Source organism: Lygodium microphyllum, chromosome 17 (genome assembly GCF_053477565.2).
Source record: "Lygodium microphyllum isolate KBCC chromosome 17, Lygodium_microphyllum_v1.1.10, whole genome shotgun sequence".
In the NCBI taxonomy this organism is placed as follows: Eukaryota; Viridiplantae; Streptophyta; class Polypodiopsida; order Schizaeales; family Lygodiaceae; genus Lygodium; species Lygodium microphyllum.
In genome coordinates, this window is record NC_141151.1 from 9,195,628 (window position 1) to 9,214,632 (window position 19,005).

Below are 19,005 nucleotides of genomic sequence, written 5' to 3' on the forward strand. Positions count from 1 at the left end.
TACTCACTAAGATGGATCAACATTTCGTCAAAGTCACCAGGGGCAATGCTACCAATGTCACCTATGGATCGTACTTGTCTGTCTTCTTGACCTACTCAGGTTTACAGAAGCGTGTGCCTCCACCTCCTCCATCTGATCCAGTACCTCCTCCTCCTCCACCTTCAAATGAGTCAGAACCAATTGATATAGAGGATTTGGATTCTCCGTCTCCCCTGGTCATACAACGCAAACGCTTGAAGCGGGTAGCAGATAAAGCTCCTTCAGTTCTTCCTTCTGTGCCCATTCTTGCTACCTCTGGCAGTGATCTCCCTGGTTATCTCACATGTAATAACCTGTTCAGAGCACATCGAGAAGGTTCGTTGGACATATCAGTCCCCTCACTAAACAGTCTAGTCTCGGGAGATGCCATTCCTTTCCTATGTAAAGACATTCAGAGTTCCATTGAACTGTCAATGACAGCCTGTGTTCAACAGCTGTACGCTTCTTTTTATGAAAAACTGATGCAGTCTAAGGACCAGTTGCATAAGGCAACATCCGAGTTAGCCTCTGCTAAGGATACCCTAGCAGATTTGTTTAAGCAGATGGAGCAACAAACCCAACTGATTGCAACCCAAAGAGATGAGATATCTTCTTTGAAGATTCAGTTAATAGAGGCTCAATCAGAGGTTACTAGCCTCTCATAGGAGAAGGAGAGGATGTCCACAGAAGCCCAAGAGTTCCAAACTCTTTTAGATGTCAAACTTTCAGCCTTACAGACTGCTAATGAAACAGTGGAATCACAAGCTTCCCAAATCAAGCAGTTGCAAGATCAACTGGCAAAGTCACGGTCTGTTCCTCCAAGCCCTCATGTTCCCTTGATCCCTTCTCTCTCACAGCAGGACTTGGCAGCTCTTCAAAGATAGGCTACCTTGTGTCCTCTCTTCCAAGATAAAGTGGAAAGATTGCAGTCCAGGATGGATTTGTTATGGTCTTCATTTGAGCGATTCCAGGAATATGTTTCTCCGGACTATTCTTTCTTTGTCCATTATCAATTACAGAAGTTGGCCTTCTACATGAAGCTTTCAACGATGGATCTTCCTCTTCCAGAGGATGGTTGGAGTGGGGCTTGGTCTCCTGAGTTACTGACAGAGGTGGTCCGTATGGTGTTTGAAGATTCTGTCACGACTGATACCATGTTGATGTCATATATGTATCTACGAGGAGACTTGTTGATTCCAGATGAAGTGGATATGGCTTGGTATGTGGGAGACATGGTTTTACAAGCTATTTTGTATGTCAACCATTTGGAGTTGCGAATAGATGACATGTTTCATAGTTACTCCTCCAAAGTGGCTACTTGCCCTGATAATTCCTGGCATACCATGATTGATTCTGTGGTCCTGAATCAAAGACAGAACATAGCCCCTACCTATGTACAGAGCACTAATCAACAGAGGGTGGATCTCTTAGCTTATCTTTCCAAACATAATCCATTTGATTCTACCTTTTTTGATGCCTATCAGAGAAAATCTATCTTAGGTCCTTCTGTTCCTACCCTATTGTATTATCAACAAATGGCTCACCGTTATGATATATATCTTTCCCTCTATCAAACCAATTCCAGAACCATCTTACCCCTTCTTTTCCAACCTCAATATTTTCCTCAAATTCCCATATTTACATACTGCTCTTTTATTGAGGATAGAGTATTTTTCCCTTCTCCACCATGTCCTTCTCCATCCATTCATGTACCTTCTACCTTTTCTATTTATCAGTTAACACCCTTTCTAAGTGATTCCCTAAAATTTTCAGCCACTCCTTCTTTAAACTATTCTTCCTTTTATGATTTTGCCTACCCATCTCTTCATCCACTTTTCCTTATTTCACTTCCATCTCCTGCCACTTCTATATCTCAACCACCTCAGTTGGTTAGTGACTATGACAGGTTTGATCATCAGATTTCCAAAAGAAAGGGATGGAGCTCGAATGATTCTCTTACAGGACCTCAGATAAACTGGCCAATAATTCCAGGAGATTGGACAACTGGCAGTCAAGCATACCAGAACTATATGCATTTTGCTCACCAATATTCACAGTCTCTGGAGCCTTCGATGAGATTGACAGCTCATTTTGCTTGGTATCTGGCGTATATGCATAGGCATTCCCATAATGATCAAAAGGCCATTCCAAAACTTTGTATGAATGTCAATGTGAATATTGACTCCCACCAGTTGGATGTCCTATATTTTCATGCCCTGTGTTTGCCTAGCAGATACCTTGTCTTGTTGGAAAGGATGTGCTGCCTTTACTTTTTTCAGAATCCTCCCAAGACATTTGTAGATGAATCCTTGTCTATGGATCATTTCCGAAATCACCAATCTTTCAAGAGGGATCATCTTCATTGATACCTTTGCCATGTATGGTGGATGATTTTTAATGATAAATCTCTCTTTTTGGAGGAGTCATTCAGATGGTTGTGTTGTGTGTAGTGTTTGTGTTGTGGGTTAATTTATGTAATAAGATCGTGGTGGTTGCCTATTGGATTGACTTTCGTGCCAGTTACATTTTGGAGAATTGTGGTGATGGTGTTGCTGGTTGGATAGTTGAAGATGCTGATGCAGAAGAAGAAGAAGAAACCTCTTATATCCTTTACAAGTTTGTTGTGATTTTCAGTTTGATAAGAAGTGTTAATGTATAAAGGGTTTTCCTTTCGTTGTATTTTTATATCAGATACAGGTGATAAGTTGGGGTCGTGGTTGGATGGATTGTTTTTGAAGATGTATTGAAGATCAAAGTTGAGCTTTTGAATGAACTTGTATTCCCTTTTTCCTGGGTCACGAGGACGCTTCCTTATTAAGTGTGGGGATATGTTGAGTGTTGAAATGACATGTTTTTTGGCTGATTTTTGTTGTTTTTGAGAGTTGAATGGTTGATTTTATGAGATGATTGATTGGTTTGAAAGTGGTTTGAGAGTGTTTTGGATGATATTGATTATGTTTTGGAAGTTCATGATGATTTTCAGTGGAGATATGATGTTCTGATAAGTTCTGATTGGTTCTGTATATCTTCTGTATAGCTTCTGTTTTGTTCTGATTGTTTTTTGTATGAAGCATGGATTGATGATTGATGAAGATTGAGATCTTGTGAAAGCTTATTGAATAGTTTTTGAGAGTTTGGAATGGTTTGAGTATGAGTTATGAGGTTTTGATGACCTTCTGTAACCTTCTGTAGATCTTCTGTAGAGCTTCTGTCTATGTACTGTAACTGTACTGTAGCTGTTCTGGTACTGTACTGTGACTGTTCTGTATGCTTCTGTATGTGTTTTGTTGGATGAGAGTGTAGCTTGGGAAAGTTTTCTAGCCTTGGAAAGAGGTGAATACAAGTGCAAAAGAGCTAAAAGAAGTGAAAGAAGTAGCTGCTGAAGACTGAAGTAAAGACTGAAGTGAAGTGACAGTGGTGAGCTATGAAAGGACACTGTAGTGGCTCTGGTGACTCTTCATATCAGACATACCTCTTGGGAGGTACATCCACGACCTAAAAAGGATTATTAAAAGTGATTATGAGAGATTGTAGTGAAAGGTCTTCTTTTATTTACCATTCACCTTCTTTCTCATTCAATGTTTTTAGCTAAACTTTCTTATTTGATTTGCACTTTTATGCATTACTTCTTATTTATCTATACTACTATATTATTAGGACTATGGGTTTGGTGTATATCAAAGCATGAAAAGGCTCACAAATTTGACTATAGGTCACCATACCAAAAATTTAAATTGCATGGTGCAATGATTAAAAGATATAATGCCTTTGCTATCGTGCCTTTACTCGATGTTGTGATGATTAGATATTGTGCATTTACTCAACATTGTGCTATGCCTTTGATTTCATCTCTCTCTCTCTCTCTCTCTCTCTCTCTCTCTCTCTCTCTCTCTCTCTCTCTCTCTCTCTCTCTCTCTCTCTCTCTCTCTCTCTCTCTCGTAAGCATGATCAAGAGAGGCATGTGGACATGGCAACAGGCAAGCAACAGTAGGGCTTGTCATATAGGCAAGGTTGGTCACACACACACACACACACACACTCTCTCTCTCTCTCTCTCTCTCTCTCTCTCTCTCTCTCTCTCTCTCTCTTTGCAATATCATTGAGACTTGGGAAGAGCTATTGTGGCAAGCTTCTTCTTTGCAATATCCCATGCTCATGTGGCTTTGTCTTTATTATGTTCCATTTGATCTGTCGGCCCCTCCCCAACTGAAATTGCTACTGAGATACTGACAGAAAATCCCCTTATCTTGCGTCTTTCATGCATGGAAGAGAGCATACAAGCCACATAGGCAAGCCACGCATGCAACCTATGTAAGGTAGGCAATCCATGTTCACTCTACCAGCCAGTTATTTATATTGTGTGAAGAGAGAGAGAGAGAGAGAGAGAGAGAGAGAGAGAGAGAGAGAGAGAGAGAGAGAGAGAGAGAGCTTCTAATGATTAAAATGTCGTGATTAGAGCTTTGGTCATGTGATTGTGAGCCAATAACAAAGTATTTTTTATGGCTATTGGTTGAGGTTGGTTCATCCCTCCCTTTTCCATTTTATATGGTATAAGAATAGTACTTTGTTGGTAGTTAACTAATGTTAAAATAACATGTAATGCTAGAAATGTTTAGTTTAGTATTTGCATTTGAATGTTTGAATGCTGTTTGAGTGGTTTTATATTTTATAAGAAAGGGAGTAGTTTTACTCTTCTCAATAATTTACGTGATTTCATTTTGTACGTAAAGTAGAACTCTCTCACTCTCTCACACACACACATCCATAATATTTTAAGTTTTTATTTAATATTTTAATATTAAATGAAAATATTAATTTTTTTATTTTTCTCTTATTGGTAATTTATGTAAATAAATTCGTGTCTATCATTAAAAACATTAAATTAGTATTTACTTGTAAATGTTAGAGATGTTTACTTTTATTGAAAATTTATGGATTTTTGTTTTGTAAACAAACACACACACACACACACACTCTCTCCCTCCCTCCCTCCCTCCCTCCCTCCCTCTCTCTCTCTCTCTCTCTCTCTCTCTCTCTCTCTCTCTCTCATTAGGGGATTTTTGAGGTCTCAAAAATACCTTTTAGGAGATAGAGAGAGAGTGCTCTAGACCAATAGGAGTAGAGCCTCTGTAACAGAAGTTCTACTTAAAAAAATACAAAAAAATATTTTACTATATAATATATATATATATATATATATATATATATATATATATATACATATATAATATTAAGACTTTGTATTATCAATATCTATTTTTAGCCTCTTATATTCGTGATTATGATATTCTTTACATTAAAGATATATAGTCCACGCCACTTTTATTTAATGATATGTCTGGATTAATGATAATTGTATTCTCCCACTTTCTTTTATCCCTTGTGTTTTTCCCTCCTTTCTTGTGGTAGCTTAGTCATCTCTCTCTCTCTCTCTCTTATATGGATACAAAAATTCGACCTTCAACAAGGCGTCCAAGCTTCCAAATCACATCCATATCAGTGCTTAACTCATTCCAAAAATATGGAAGATGGATTCCTACAATCATTAACAAAGGCAGTTGGATCACTATACAAGCAATAGGCAAAACGTGGGAAAAGGTGAAGATATGAGAGCTTGTTCATCTCTGCTTGGAAAGGTAGAATCCGAGATTTCAAGCTTGAAGTAAATAAGAATAGAATAAAAGAGGTTCTGGTGCAACATGTGTTTATATATAGAGAGCTATGTTTGGAACCTGAAAGTTCAAATATTCCAATGTATAAACCAAATTGTAAGGATTTGATTCTTAAAGTCTTTATTTTCTTGAACTTGGTTTAAGGTTTTCCATTATAACATTTGTTCATTTGACTTGTAGATGTCTATCCCTCTAATCTTGAGAAATGGCAACTAGTTGAGTCTATTGTTGATGTGATTGATGTGATGCATGGCTTGATTGGAGAAGAGATGTATAAAGGTAGAAAGAAGACAGAGCTTGCAGAGAATGTAATATTCTTCTATGACCATTCTTATATTGTCCCCATGTAGTGTAGCCAATGGGGATCAATATCCCCCTTTCCTTTGCTCGATTTTTCAAGCTTTGAGTGGCTTTTGTCAAGTCCAACTACTAGTGAGGGCTATAGATGTAAAACATTTTTTGAGATACAGAGAGCATTAAAACCTAGTATCTCAAGTAAGCTAAGCAAAGTTACTTTGTTCATGCATATTAATATATTTGTTGACTTCTTTTCTAATGTTGATATAAGAAGATCAAAGGCCATGCTTTCAGTGAAGAGGCTAACATATGACCATGTTATAAAATTTGTTGATGATGAGAGATGGGACATTAGGACAGAAGGAAAAATTATATGTAAGATAGATCAAGACTCTACAGCTTATAAATATATGATTGCTACTCAACATTTCATCCTTAGCTTTTATTATAGTAGATGGCATTATGTTGGTGGTAGTTTGGTTGCTTTAGATCAAAATCTTGATAATTTTAGTAAAGATCCTATAGTGGATCTTGATGTTTGGTACAATGAGGACATTATTGCAATCCTAAAGGTTAGATCATCATATACGCTATATCAAGTGAGGATGGATTTACAGAATGAAGATATTGAACTACCATACTCATTTGCATTCCAACTTAAAACAAAAAGAGCAAGTTTTTATATCATATTATATATACTTAGGTGTATATCTGATTTCACTTCCTGATTAATAAACATTTGTAACATATTTTTTTAACATATATCAATGAGAAGAGAGAAGAATATACAATGTAAGGATATTGAAGAAAACATCTCTTTACTATCAATATAAAATACATGTATAAATTTTGTGTCAAATTTTCATTAGCCATCTCCATGACTTATACACAAGGGCTTACAATCAATGAGGCAAAGCTACTTTTTTTGAGAACTTTTCTTAGGAGAAGGGACATCATTTCTAGGATTCCTTTTGCCTATCTTTGATGCTTTGGTTGCCTTGGGTGTTGAAGGCATAGCTTCACCTGCTCTAGTTACATCACCTTCTCTCCTTTAATGTTTTAGTCCCCCACTATTGTCCATTCTTGTTGGTTGTATACAAATACAATTGACCATTATGTAATTCATGAGCTTTGCTCTTATATACCAAACATACTCACTTATATAACAATCCCTTATAAATTGTCATACATTTGTAAGAGAAGATTTTTAGTTCATTGTTATTTTTTACAATCGACTATATTATTATCATCAATGGATTATTTTGCAATAAACCTCTATCTTAAAGTTTAGTATGTTTCACATCACCTTTATAAATTTATCATCATTGAGATAAATAAACTAAACCAATCTTCAGGCATTTACAATTACTCTCCGGCCGCAATAGTAACTATTATCTTGATGAGGACACTTCAATCGACAATATAAAGTAAAACTATGAAACTTGTTTATGGTAGTTTTTAGAATAAATTTTCTTAGGATGTTCCAACCATATTAATCAAGAGCTTACCACAACTTGTCTATATTGCATTGTTGTAAGTAAGTTAAAAGGCATGGGAGGCCTTTTCTGTAGCACTTCAATCAATCTTTTTACAGCTCTGTACAAAAAAGGCAATAAAATTAATAGTTATTACAAAAGAAATATCAAAATATTTAGAGCACCTACAACAAAAAGATCAAAATATCAAGGAGACCCTAGATTATATAACTTACAACTTGGCATTTCCATGGCTTCCTTTTATAGAATTGATGAGGAAACATTCCCTCTCCACACAATCTATTCCAATTAGGCTCTAATGAGAATTGAAAACAAAAATATTTCAATAATCTAGCAAAACAAGATCTCATAAAATCGAAAAAAATATCAAATTACTTACTTTTCATTGCATGGAATTAGAAGAAGCTCCAAAGTTTCAAAGTCAATTGAATTGAACCAATGGTCAAATGCACTCACATCAAGCTCACTCCTCATATAGTATGAGATAGATGGATCAAGAACCTCAATCTTTTGTTGTATATCAAAGGGGAGCTCATGCATTACTCACCTAGCAAAAAGGAATGAAGATAGTAAGCATCAATATGAAAGTCAATTGCTAGAAAAATATAGTGAGTAAAAATAAATTTTGCTATACTATACCTCATCCTAGTAAGAAGAATAGAGTTATTTACTTCTCTCACTTTATTCTTGAGAATTTGAACACAATCAGAGTCTAAAAATACCATATTAGATCTTTTGTTAATATCACCAGGTAAAAAGCAACAAACATTGAAGCCCTTAGGGTTAGCCCTTTCAAGAAGGGTAGATAACTCCTCTTCAAAAGATGAGAGTTGTTCTGCTTCCTTTTCTTTCTCATTCTTTCTTTTATACTCCCTTTATTTATTTGCTTGCTCTTCTGTGACATTTTCCTCTTTTTCATGTTGTCTTGTGTCCTTTTCATGGGTGATATCTTTAACCTTAAGATCTGGATCATTTGTCTTCTTTCTATATGGAAGTACATTTAAAATATTAAGATCCTTCACATTAGAAAGGGGGACTGGCTCAAGGACCTTTGAAAACTTGTATCTCAATCTCCTGAGAATTATCATATCTTTATCCATAAGTGTAAGCCTATGTGTATAAGCAACACATATATAAGAATCTTGAAAAAACTCAATAAAAAAAGATTATGTAGCCTCCTGAATACAGTTGTGAGAGTTTCCCTAGTCCATCTGAACTATCAAGACTATGCTTATCACAAATTTCTTTGACAAGCCTCTGAAAAGGCAGTTTTGGAATTGCATTATGTAGAGCCTTCATTGCATTTCTAATCTCCTTTAGGCACCTAACATGCTATGAAAACCTTCTTCTTGGCTTTGATTTCCTTGTAAGTTTGAAAGACTTGGAGGATTGATGGATATTTGAAGCAAGACCTCTAGGATTAACTTTCTGCTTCCTTGCAGTGGCCTTAGTTCTAGCCATCTGAAACATTAAAAAAAAAACAATCGAATTAGGAAAAATATCTAAATCTCTCATATAATGTTATCTACAATCACTAAGTAGTAAAAAACACTAATCACATAGTCTACCTCCAATTTCAATAAAACAATGCAGGCACAAGACATATGAAATGCGAGGAGGCCTTCTGGACAAGAGAATCTAACACCCTCTTGCGTTTCATACGTCACAAGAGAAACAATGCATCATAGGCCGATTGCTATCCACACACAAATGAACACAGGGTCGAGATGGCCAAGATTCCCTATGCATCCGTAGTGGGCAGTCTTATGTATGCCATGATAGCTACTCGTCCAGATATTGCCTTTGCAGTTGGTGTTGTGGCATGCTATATGGCTACACCTAGCAAGAAGCATTGGGATGTCGTGAAGGTATCATGAGGTACTTGTAGGGCACTGCAGATATATACATATGCTATGGTAGCTAGGATACAGAAGTCGTGGGGTACATTGACTCTGATTATGCAGAACATGCAAATAGTAGGAAGTCCACTTCTGGCTATGTGTTCACCTATGCTAAAGATGATGTCTCTTGGATGTCCAGGGTGTAGAAGTGTATGGCTCTTTCCACCACTGAGGCCGAGTATGTTGCAGCCACTAAGGCTTACAAGGAGGCCGTATGGTTAGGCCATTTGGTTCATGATCTTAGTATTGATGCTATCCCTACACTACATTCGGATTGTATGAGTGCTATTCAATTAGCCAAGAATCCGGTCTTCCATGCAAAGACGAAACACATTGAGGTGAGGTATTAGTTCATACGTGGGGTCGTTGAGGACAAGTATGTTGACCTTGTCAAGATCTTGACTGACCAGAATCCTGCAGATCTACTCACAAAAGCCTCTCTATGGAGCGCTTTGCCTTCCTTAGGAGATTGATGGGCATGGGATGAGATGACGTTTTTCCTCATCCTGTTGTATATGTGTATATGTTGTATTGTCTTTTTCATTTTTTTATTTTTTATTTCACTCCTCACTAGGGAAAATTCTTCTTTAAGTGGAAAACTGTTGGGGATAAAGGCGCCTCCACCTAGCTGCATGTGTATTGCTACATTGATAGTGCTCGCGCTTGCACATTACAGGTGGTGGGCGCCCATCACCATCACTTTATTCTTTATTCTTTTAGAGACAGATGAATAAAGGGAAGGCCGGTCAGACATTATGACTATTGGAGTTTCCACATTGTGAGTCTATCTCTCTCTTGCTCTTGCTCTCCTGCCATAGCTCTCCCATGCAAGCTTCGATCCTTCTCACCTTTCAGTATCTCTTATCCATGTGAGGCCTCCTTGCATCCTGCATGCGGAAGTGCTCAAGGACTTTATGAATGTACTCCCTTTGTGACAAGTAGAGGAGTCCTTGATGCCTGTCACGTCTAATGCACATACCAAGTATGTGAGAGGCATGTCCCAGATCATTCCTCTGAAAGCTCTTCTTGAGTTGAGCCTTAAGAGCATCTAGCTCATCATGAGCTTTCCCTGCTAATAGCATGTCATCCACATAGAGTACCAAAATAAGCAAAGATCCATCACGGGATTTCTTTGTGTACAAGCACGGATCCATAACACTACGACTGTAGCCTTGTGACTGCATAAAAGCATCGAACTTGTGGTACCATTCCTTAGGTGCCTGCTTTAAGCCATAAAGACTTTTCTTCAACTTGCACACAAGGTGCTCCTTGCCAGGCTCTACAAAGCCCTTAGACTGCTCCATGTAAATCTAATCATGCAAGTCCCCATGTAAGAAAGCTATCTTGACATCCATCTGGTAGAAGTCCAAGTCAAGCTGTGCAACCAAAGCCAAGACTAAGTGCAGGGTGGTCATCTTAATCACATGAGAGAAGACCTCATCAAAGTCAACACCATGCTCTTGCTTAAAACCCTTTGCTACCAATCTAGCCTTGAATACTGCCTTGGGGTGTCCAAGGGTACTTTTCAGCTTGTACATCCACTTGCATGGCAAAGCCTTCTTGCCAACATGCAAGGAAACCAAATCCCAAGTCATATTCTTATGTAAGGAGTCTATCTTAGACTACATAGCCCTCTCCCAGGAGTGACTGTCACCCCTGCGCATAGCCTCATCATAGGTGAGAGGTTTTTTTGCATCTATAACCAAGACATAGTGCATGGAGGGCTCAAATCTATCAAGTGGGCATCTATCTCTAGTAGAATGCCACACTACAGGCTTTGCTATTGCCCAATATTCTATCCAAAACCCTAGCCATGAACATCTGCTATTGTTGCAGGCTGTTCACCTGGCTATATGGGAGCTCGTGGCTCCTCCTGAAATATAACCTTGCGTATCTCCATGACTCTCTCAGGCTGTCTATGCATCTTGTCTTGATGGAAGACTACATCATGGCTCTGCGGATGACTTTCTACACCTACGGATCCTATAGATGGTTACCCATCTCTTCTACATCTCCATAATCAAGGAATATGCATTTAACACTCTTAGGATCTAGCTTGTTACGATTGTCCTTGGGGCACATGGTAGAATGCCTCACATCCAAAGACATGTAAATGTGCATAAGAGGGAGGATTTCCTGTCCATATCTTCTCTGTAACTTGGAAATCAATGGCACTACATCGCAATCTATTAATGATATGCACAACAGTCGTAACTGCCTCAGCCCAAAAGTGCTGGGGTAGGCCTGCATGGCTAATCATACTACAAACTCTCTCTTGGATGGTCCTATTCATCCTCTCAGCCCTACCATTCTGGGGAGAGGTGTAAGGGGTAGTCAATTCATGCTTAATACCCCTCTCATCACATAATTGCTCAAAAGCACGTGAGACGTACTCACCCCCATTATCTATCCTTAGGCATTTCAGCCTACATGTTGGTTTTCTGCCAAAGTAAGCCATCTCTAAAAAAATGATAATGCATTGGACTTTCGCTTTATGGGATAAGCCCATACTTTATGTGAAAAATCATCTATGAAAGTAACAATATACTTTGTATCACCCAAATATTGACACAGCATGGGTCCACAGACATCAGAATGTACCAAAGCCAAGGGCTCACTTATGCATGACATACCAAACTTCTTATGCGTACACCTAGTTTGCCTGCCATAATGATAATGATCACAAGAATCAAAATGAGAATAGTTAAGGGGTGGTAAGTATTGCAAACCAAAAAGCATTTTCATTCCTTTAACATATATATACCCCAAACGAGCATGCCAAAGAGATATATGAGGAAAAGACCCCACCAATAAAACATGATTGACTGTAGATCCAAAAACAACTAAGGGGTACAGGCTACCATCCTTGGCACCTCTCGTAAGCACAAGCCTGCCACGAGTAATCTTCCATGTAGAGTCTCCAAAAGATACATGATATCCTGCATCATCAAGTTGTCCAGTGGACATGAGATTACGTGTCAATGCAGGTACATGACATACATCGTGCATAACAAAACTGTTGCTAGAAGAAAAATGTAGCCTAACATTACCAATGTCGACAATCTCAAGTGACATGTCATCACCCAAGCACACAGAACCCGAAACAGAACGATATGAATGGAGTCACTCTCAGCAAGGTGCCACATGAAAGGATGCACTTGAGTCTAAGAGCCAACACTATGCATACACAGAATGTATCTCTTACATATGTGAAATACTAGATGACTCTGCTGCAAGGATATAATCCCCATCACTATCCTCAGGCTGCATAACATTGATCTCTTCAATTTTAACACTTGACTTAGTAGGTACTATGCTGTGATCAAAATAATTTTCTTGCACTTTCTCTTCCCCCTTGTCTTTGTGCCTTTCATTGCGCAACTCATGACATTGTGGCCTTATGTGAACTTTCTTCCCACAATGACGACAAGTCAGATTTGCATTTCTCCCAAGCGACTTATTGAACAACTTGCCATGTGACTTGGACCGAGATTTCTGTGAATCCTATCCATGATCATTCTTTGCATTTCCATCATGTCGGCCTCCAATTGTCAAAGCATGAGACACATGAGAGGCATCCAAATTCTTACGATTTATCTCTTCTTACAAAAGAGAGCTCTCAACATCATATAGCTTTAGAGTAGTGGCAGAAGCACATAAGGTAGTGCGGAATACATCCCAAGACTCATTAAGAGTTCCAAGCAAGAACAACTGAGTGACATCCTCTTTGAATTCAATGCATTGCAAAACCAGTTCTTAAGAATAGCATGAAACTAGCTTAGATGAGTTGACATGGTCACATTCTCTTTCATGGAGAGATCCATAAGTTATTTCAGCCAATACATTTGACTTGCAAGACTTCAAGACTATCCCGACAAAACTTCAGCTTGGAGGAAGTAGTGTTGCTTTGACGTTCGAAGAATCTACTCTACTTATTCTCTAGTACTAGGTCTGGCTACTTTTTTCAAGGGTGGCCCTTGACATGGTTGCTAGTGTTCAAGACCCGAATGTCATTAGGCAAGAACTACTAAGGCAAAATGTATTGCTGCCTATGATCAAGAATAGCTCTGACCATGGGGAGTATAGCTCGAAGAAGCCTAGGAGAGAGAAGATATACTTATTGCCAAATGATATCTCATCATCAATGTAATGCACTTTGTAATATTCTCTTGAAGTAATGAAAATCGATGTTTGTTGGATTTGCATGCAATGTAGTTTGTCATACGTGTCGTTTATTACTATTTTTTACTTGAATGTTACGTTTATTTGTCAGATTTATACGCAACACGATTAAATGTACCCTAAATTTAATATGTAGTGCTTTATCGAATTCGTGCGCAACATGTATTTGTTCGAATGCATGTAACGATAACTCAAAGACATAAATAAAACAAATAACAAGTGAATTTAAAAAAAAGATATGTAAAAAAATGTATTCATATTCATAACATTTTACATGGGATCCATTACAACTGGGGTTTTACAAAATCTCTTTGGAAGCTACATTTTCGTAAGTAGTATACCTCTATCATTGTTGATCTCCGTGAGGACTATCCTTCCATCACTGGAAGAAGCTCACTATTCGCAGATCCTTGTCGGTGATATTGACTCTCCTTGCATTCACAGCTACATAGAAAAAGTCTTTGAACAAGTCAATGAGGTAAGCTTTGGTAGCTTCTTGTAGTGCAAGGAGGGCCTAGGCAATCCAGTGATCGGGTTATTGCAAGCATGATCCATATGAAAAGTATCTCATGATGTTCTTAATTAGTATGCCATTCATAATCTCTCGCACCAGCTTCTGGAATGGAGCCTTTGGGATTAGGAGGTGCGTGGTCTTCTGGTAATGGTGGATCTTGCGAAGAGCCAATGTGCTTGGTCTCCATCAATGCTTGCGATGCTTTGTATAGGCTCTGGTTCTCCCTATCCTTCTTAGCCAATAATCTATCATTTTCCATAAAAAACTACATATTCCCTTGTAATCTTGTCTGCATATTTATCAAGGCTTGATGAACCCCTGCTAATTCTTGTGTGATAAGTCTACATGTGTATCCATACAATCCTTCATTGCCTTCACAAACAAACTTTACAAATGATGTAAGCCTTCAAATTGTGGTGGCCTTTGAGTGACTGGATCGGGTGGATAAATGCACCAATCAACCCAAAGGTCCACATTTTTTTCCCTGCATTTCTTTCTTATTGCATGTTGTATCTTATTACATAATCCATTTCCACTATTCTTTTGAACATTGGTGCATATTCATCCTCCAATTGAAAGTGGATATCTCTCTTTCTCTTGGTACGTCTTACACTTGCATTCTACAAAGTAAAATGTATACCGATTTTAACTTGGATTAACATTCAAATCACACAATTATACCCCTTTGATTCACTATATCAGTGTTCTTTTATACCCAGTTGGATCTTGTCTCTTTCTCTTGATTTTAGTCATGATAGACCCTAATCAACCCCTAATCATAGCTTTTAATCTACCTCTAATTAGCATTAAATCTTATCTTTTGTTCTATCCAAAATATTCTCTCTCTCTCTCTCTCTCTCTCTCTCTCTCTCTCTCTCTCTCTCTCTCTCTCTTAATAAGAATTTATCAAAGATATTTAAACACATTTATATAGAAGCTTGGCTAGTGGAGAACAATAACATCATCTTATCTTCTGTCCTAATTTACTCTCTGTCACTCTATCACTTATTTTCTTAGTTCATCTCACACAGTCCTCTCTCTTTCCCCCCTTCTCCCTCTCTCCCTCTCTCTTCCCCCCCTCTCTCTCTCTATGTGAATTGATGCTTAAGGATTAAACAACAAGTGTGAAGAATAGTAACATTACAAAGTTTAAAAAAATAAAGATACCTCCATTATCACTTGAATGCTTGTAGTATAGACTGTTGAAGAGGAAGATATCTTATAGCATAGTACTGAAGAGGGAGATTGCTTGTAGCAGGGTAGAGAGTGTTGTAGATAGTACTAAGTGCTGCTTCAAAAGAATTCACATGCAAGAAACCATATTTTGGAGGGAAGGAGAAGAGTATACAAACTTTGGGACAAAACTAGAGCTTTGAGAGGGAATGAAAAAATGCCCAGAAATAGGCATATACTTGTCCAAAAAAGATAAAAATTTACAAGGAAACTCTCGAGGAAAAAAAGTATATTTGAGAAAAAAATATTATTAAAATATGATATGTATGTCATTTTATATCATTTTTTAACTTCCACCCTTTTAAGAAGTGAGAATGAGAATGATTCTAATATATTTTAATGTTGAAAAGTCATGAGGGCATTAAAGAGTCATATATCAATAATTGGCTCTATTTTTAGAGAAAATAGAATTGTATTTTTGTAGTTATGAGGATTTTGGAAAAAAGTGACCTTATCCTATAGTTTGGAAATAAAATAATAGGTGAAATTTACTAGAAAAATACAAATATGAGATTTACTTGATTGTAAAAGATCTCTTATTATAAAATTATTTTGGAATCTCTTTTTAGAGAGAGAGAGGTGAGAGAAACTCCTTAAGGGGCAAAAAAGAGAGTCCATATTTCTCCTAATGTAAAAAGTATTCATTATATGAGCTAAGTATAGTGTTTTGGAGATTCGCTTAGAATATTACTTAAAAATCTAGCCTCTTAAGATTTCTGAACTTTCTCAAAAGTATATTTTACACATTAAAAGGCTAACGCGATTCCATCTAGGATTTTTCATTATTTTCAAATTTTGAGAATAGTTTATATACACCTCAATATTAAAGCACATGTTTTGTGTAGTATGGAGGCTTCTCTACAACAAACAAGAATGTGTCCACAGCAAATGTCACAAGAAAGAAGAAAGTTCGTCGTGCACTCAAGTATGTTGGAGGGTATGATACTTCTATTAGTTTCTTGAGGGTTATTTATTGCTTGGATGGGATTGAAAAGCAAGTGAAGACATTATTTCAATGTCATAAAGATTTGATTTCTCTTAGTGAGAACATTGGTAATCATCTATAGAGGATCAGTATAATATTGAAAGAGAAATATGAAGGGAATCTTATTGATGGAGTAACGATACAGAGCGAATTAGAAGAAATCAAGGGTTATATAGGAGACATATATAAACACATACATAGATATTGGTGGCCACATGCTAAATCTTTAGATGATCATGAAGAGAAGATAAAAAACCTTATTAATAGTACATGTCGTATAGAGGATGGAGTATGCGCGTTAATTGCTCATAAGAATGAGAGCTTAGTTGCACCAGAAAACATTTCTCTTGATGTGCAACTTATTTCTTTGAAAGTTTATCTTAATAGGTTTTTGATAATATTAACCTAGATGAATAGCCACATAGGCTCATCCTCTCTGGAGAACATTGCCCTTGATGTGCAACTTACTTCTTTGAAAGTTTATCATAATAGGTTTTTGGCAATGCTAACCTAGGTGAATTGTTACATAGGCTCATCCTCGAATCCATAGCTTGCTTGATATATGTAATATCTATAAGACTTATTAAATGAGTTATTTGACAGAAATCTCAATTTTGAAATGCATTATCTATCTCTTGCAAATTATAAAACTGTTTTAAACTACTTTAATAGTCTCTTTTTCCCTCTATCTTAAAAGTGAAGTCAAAATTTGCAGAGCTCAGCTTGTTATGACTTGCGGCACATCATTAAGAAAGTCGTATTCTTGAACTCTACCACTTCATTCTCAAATAATGTATTGTTGTCACTCATGCTCATTTCTTCTACAAAGATAATAAAATGTTACAAAGGGAAAATAGTCAGAATACAAGTCTTTAGGTGTTCTAGAAATAGACAATGATACACTCATGAGTTTGTAATATTCCCACTTTGAAGCTTATAATAATAAAGAGTTTCACTATGTCAATCATGATGGATATAGTTTGACAAAAGTGCTCTCATGATTTACATTAGATACATAAAATAGTTGAACCATAAAAGTGTCGAGATAAAAAAATAACTTGATAATGTGTTTTACCATAATCCAATAAGAAAAGAATGAATGTTGCAAGGTCTCACCTTAAGTTACCTCATGATTAACTAGCATCCTCTTTGCTTTCGAGATTAGCTAACACCTGAAGTGCAACAAGATGATGATGGTGGAATCTCTCACCTTGAGTTACCTCATGATGATGATATTTAGGTTAAGCTTTTTCTTTCAAGTGGACACTTTAGGATAGCTCTGAGTTCAGGAGTAAGCATTATGTATGCATGCTTCCTCATGGACAACCTTTAGTGGCTATTGTACCTTCTGTTTATTTTGTTTTATTAATTGGCTAGAGATTTTTTAGATGGTGATTCTTTTACCATCTTAATACTCCATGTGTATGCCATGCTAGAATCCTAGTTCATTGAACGGTTATACAAAGATATATAGTAAAATAGATAAAAGCATCATTGACAATAACACCAAGAAGTGTTTGATGTGCTTTCATCTCAAAATATAGTCTTATGGGATGTCCCTATTGTGGGATATGCTCATCAATAGTAGTTTATGAGCCATTTAATTGTTTATCGAGTGTTGAATAACCTTCTTTCACCACCTTGGTGGGCCTACATGGCTATGCTAGAACTAAAGAATCTCTATTCTTTCACTTCCAGTCTTAGATGCCTTCCAATCTAGGACACCTTTGACCCTTTGGTGAGTGCTATGTGCAGATATAGACAAACAAACATTTATTAGCAAGGTCTTCACACACACACACACACACACACACACACACACACACACACACACGGGACTAGATAATGCTTAGCTGGTCTTTAGTGAGTGCCATGTATGCATATGATCTTGCATGGCCATATACACATTTTCTCATGCATGCTAGAACTAAAGCATTTCTATCCTTTCACTTTCGGGTCTAAGACACCTTTGAGTTTAGGAGTTGTTAACCTCAAATCGGAATGGCGAAAAAATAAAGGAAAAAGTGCAAAAAGAATAGAAAGAGAGCAAAGGCGTAGAGGCGGCCTCGAAAACTAAACTGAGGAAAAAAGAGCAATTTTAAAGGAAAGGCACCTCAAAAACTCTAAAAACTCTTGTAAAAGAGCGCCAGGCTCCCTCCTGTGCCACTTGTAAAGGAATAGACGGGTATAGGCTTAGGGCATGAAGCAAGAAGAGGGAATTAGGAAAAGGGACCTTGCCATAATGACCGATCATGTAACAAGGGATGGGTGCCCATGGGGGTTTTAGGGTTTGTATATATTAAGTTCAAAAAGTGAATGAAAGCTCATTCTTTGGTGTGTGGCTAACAAGAGTCCTCTCTTCTTCTCTTCTTCTCTTCTCCTTGCTAGTGTGTGCTCTTGAGGGAGGGAGTGTGAGAGTGTGAGGGAGTGACTGAGTGTGTGGAAGTGAGGGATCAAGAGGGTGAAGCTCTTCACCATCTCCTCTTCTCTTTTCCTCTCTCTTTTCTTCCCTTGTCTTACCTTACACGTGGCTATGGAGAATGGAGCTTGGAGATGGAGGAGACTTGAGGATGCTTGAGCTAGCATCTAGGATCATGGAGCTACCGACTTGTGTGAGGGAGGAGACAACTCGTTTCGGCATCAAGGTAAGCTCACTACACCTCGATAGGATTGACGACACATCGGCTAGGTGAGAGATAGCCATGAG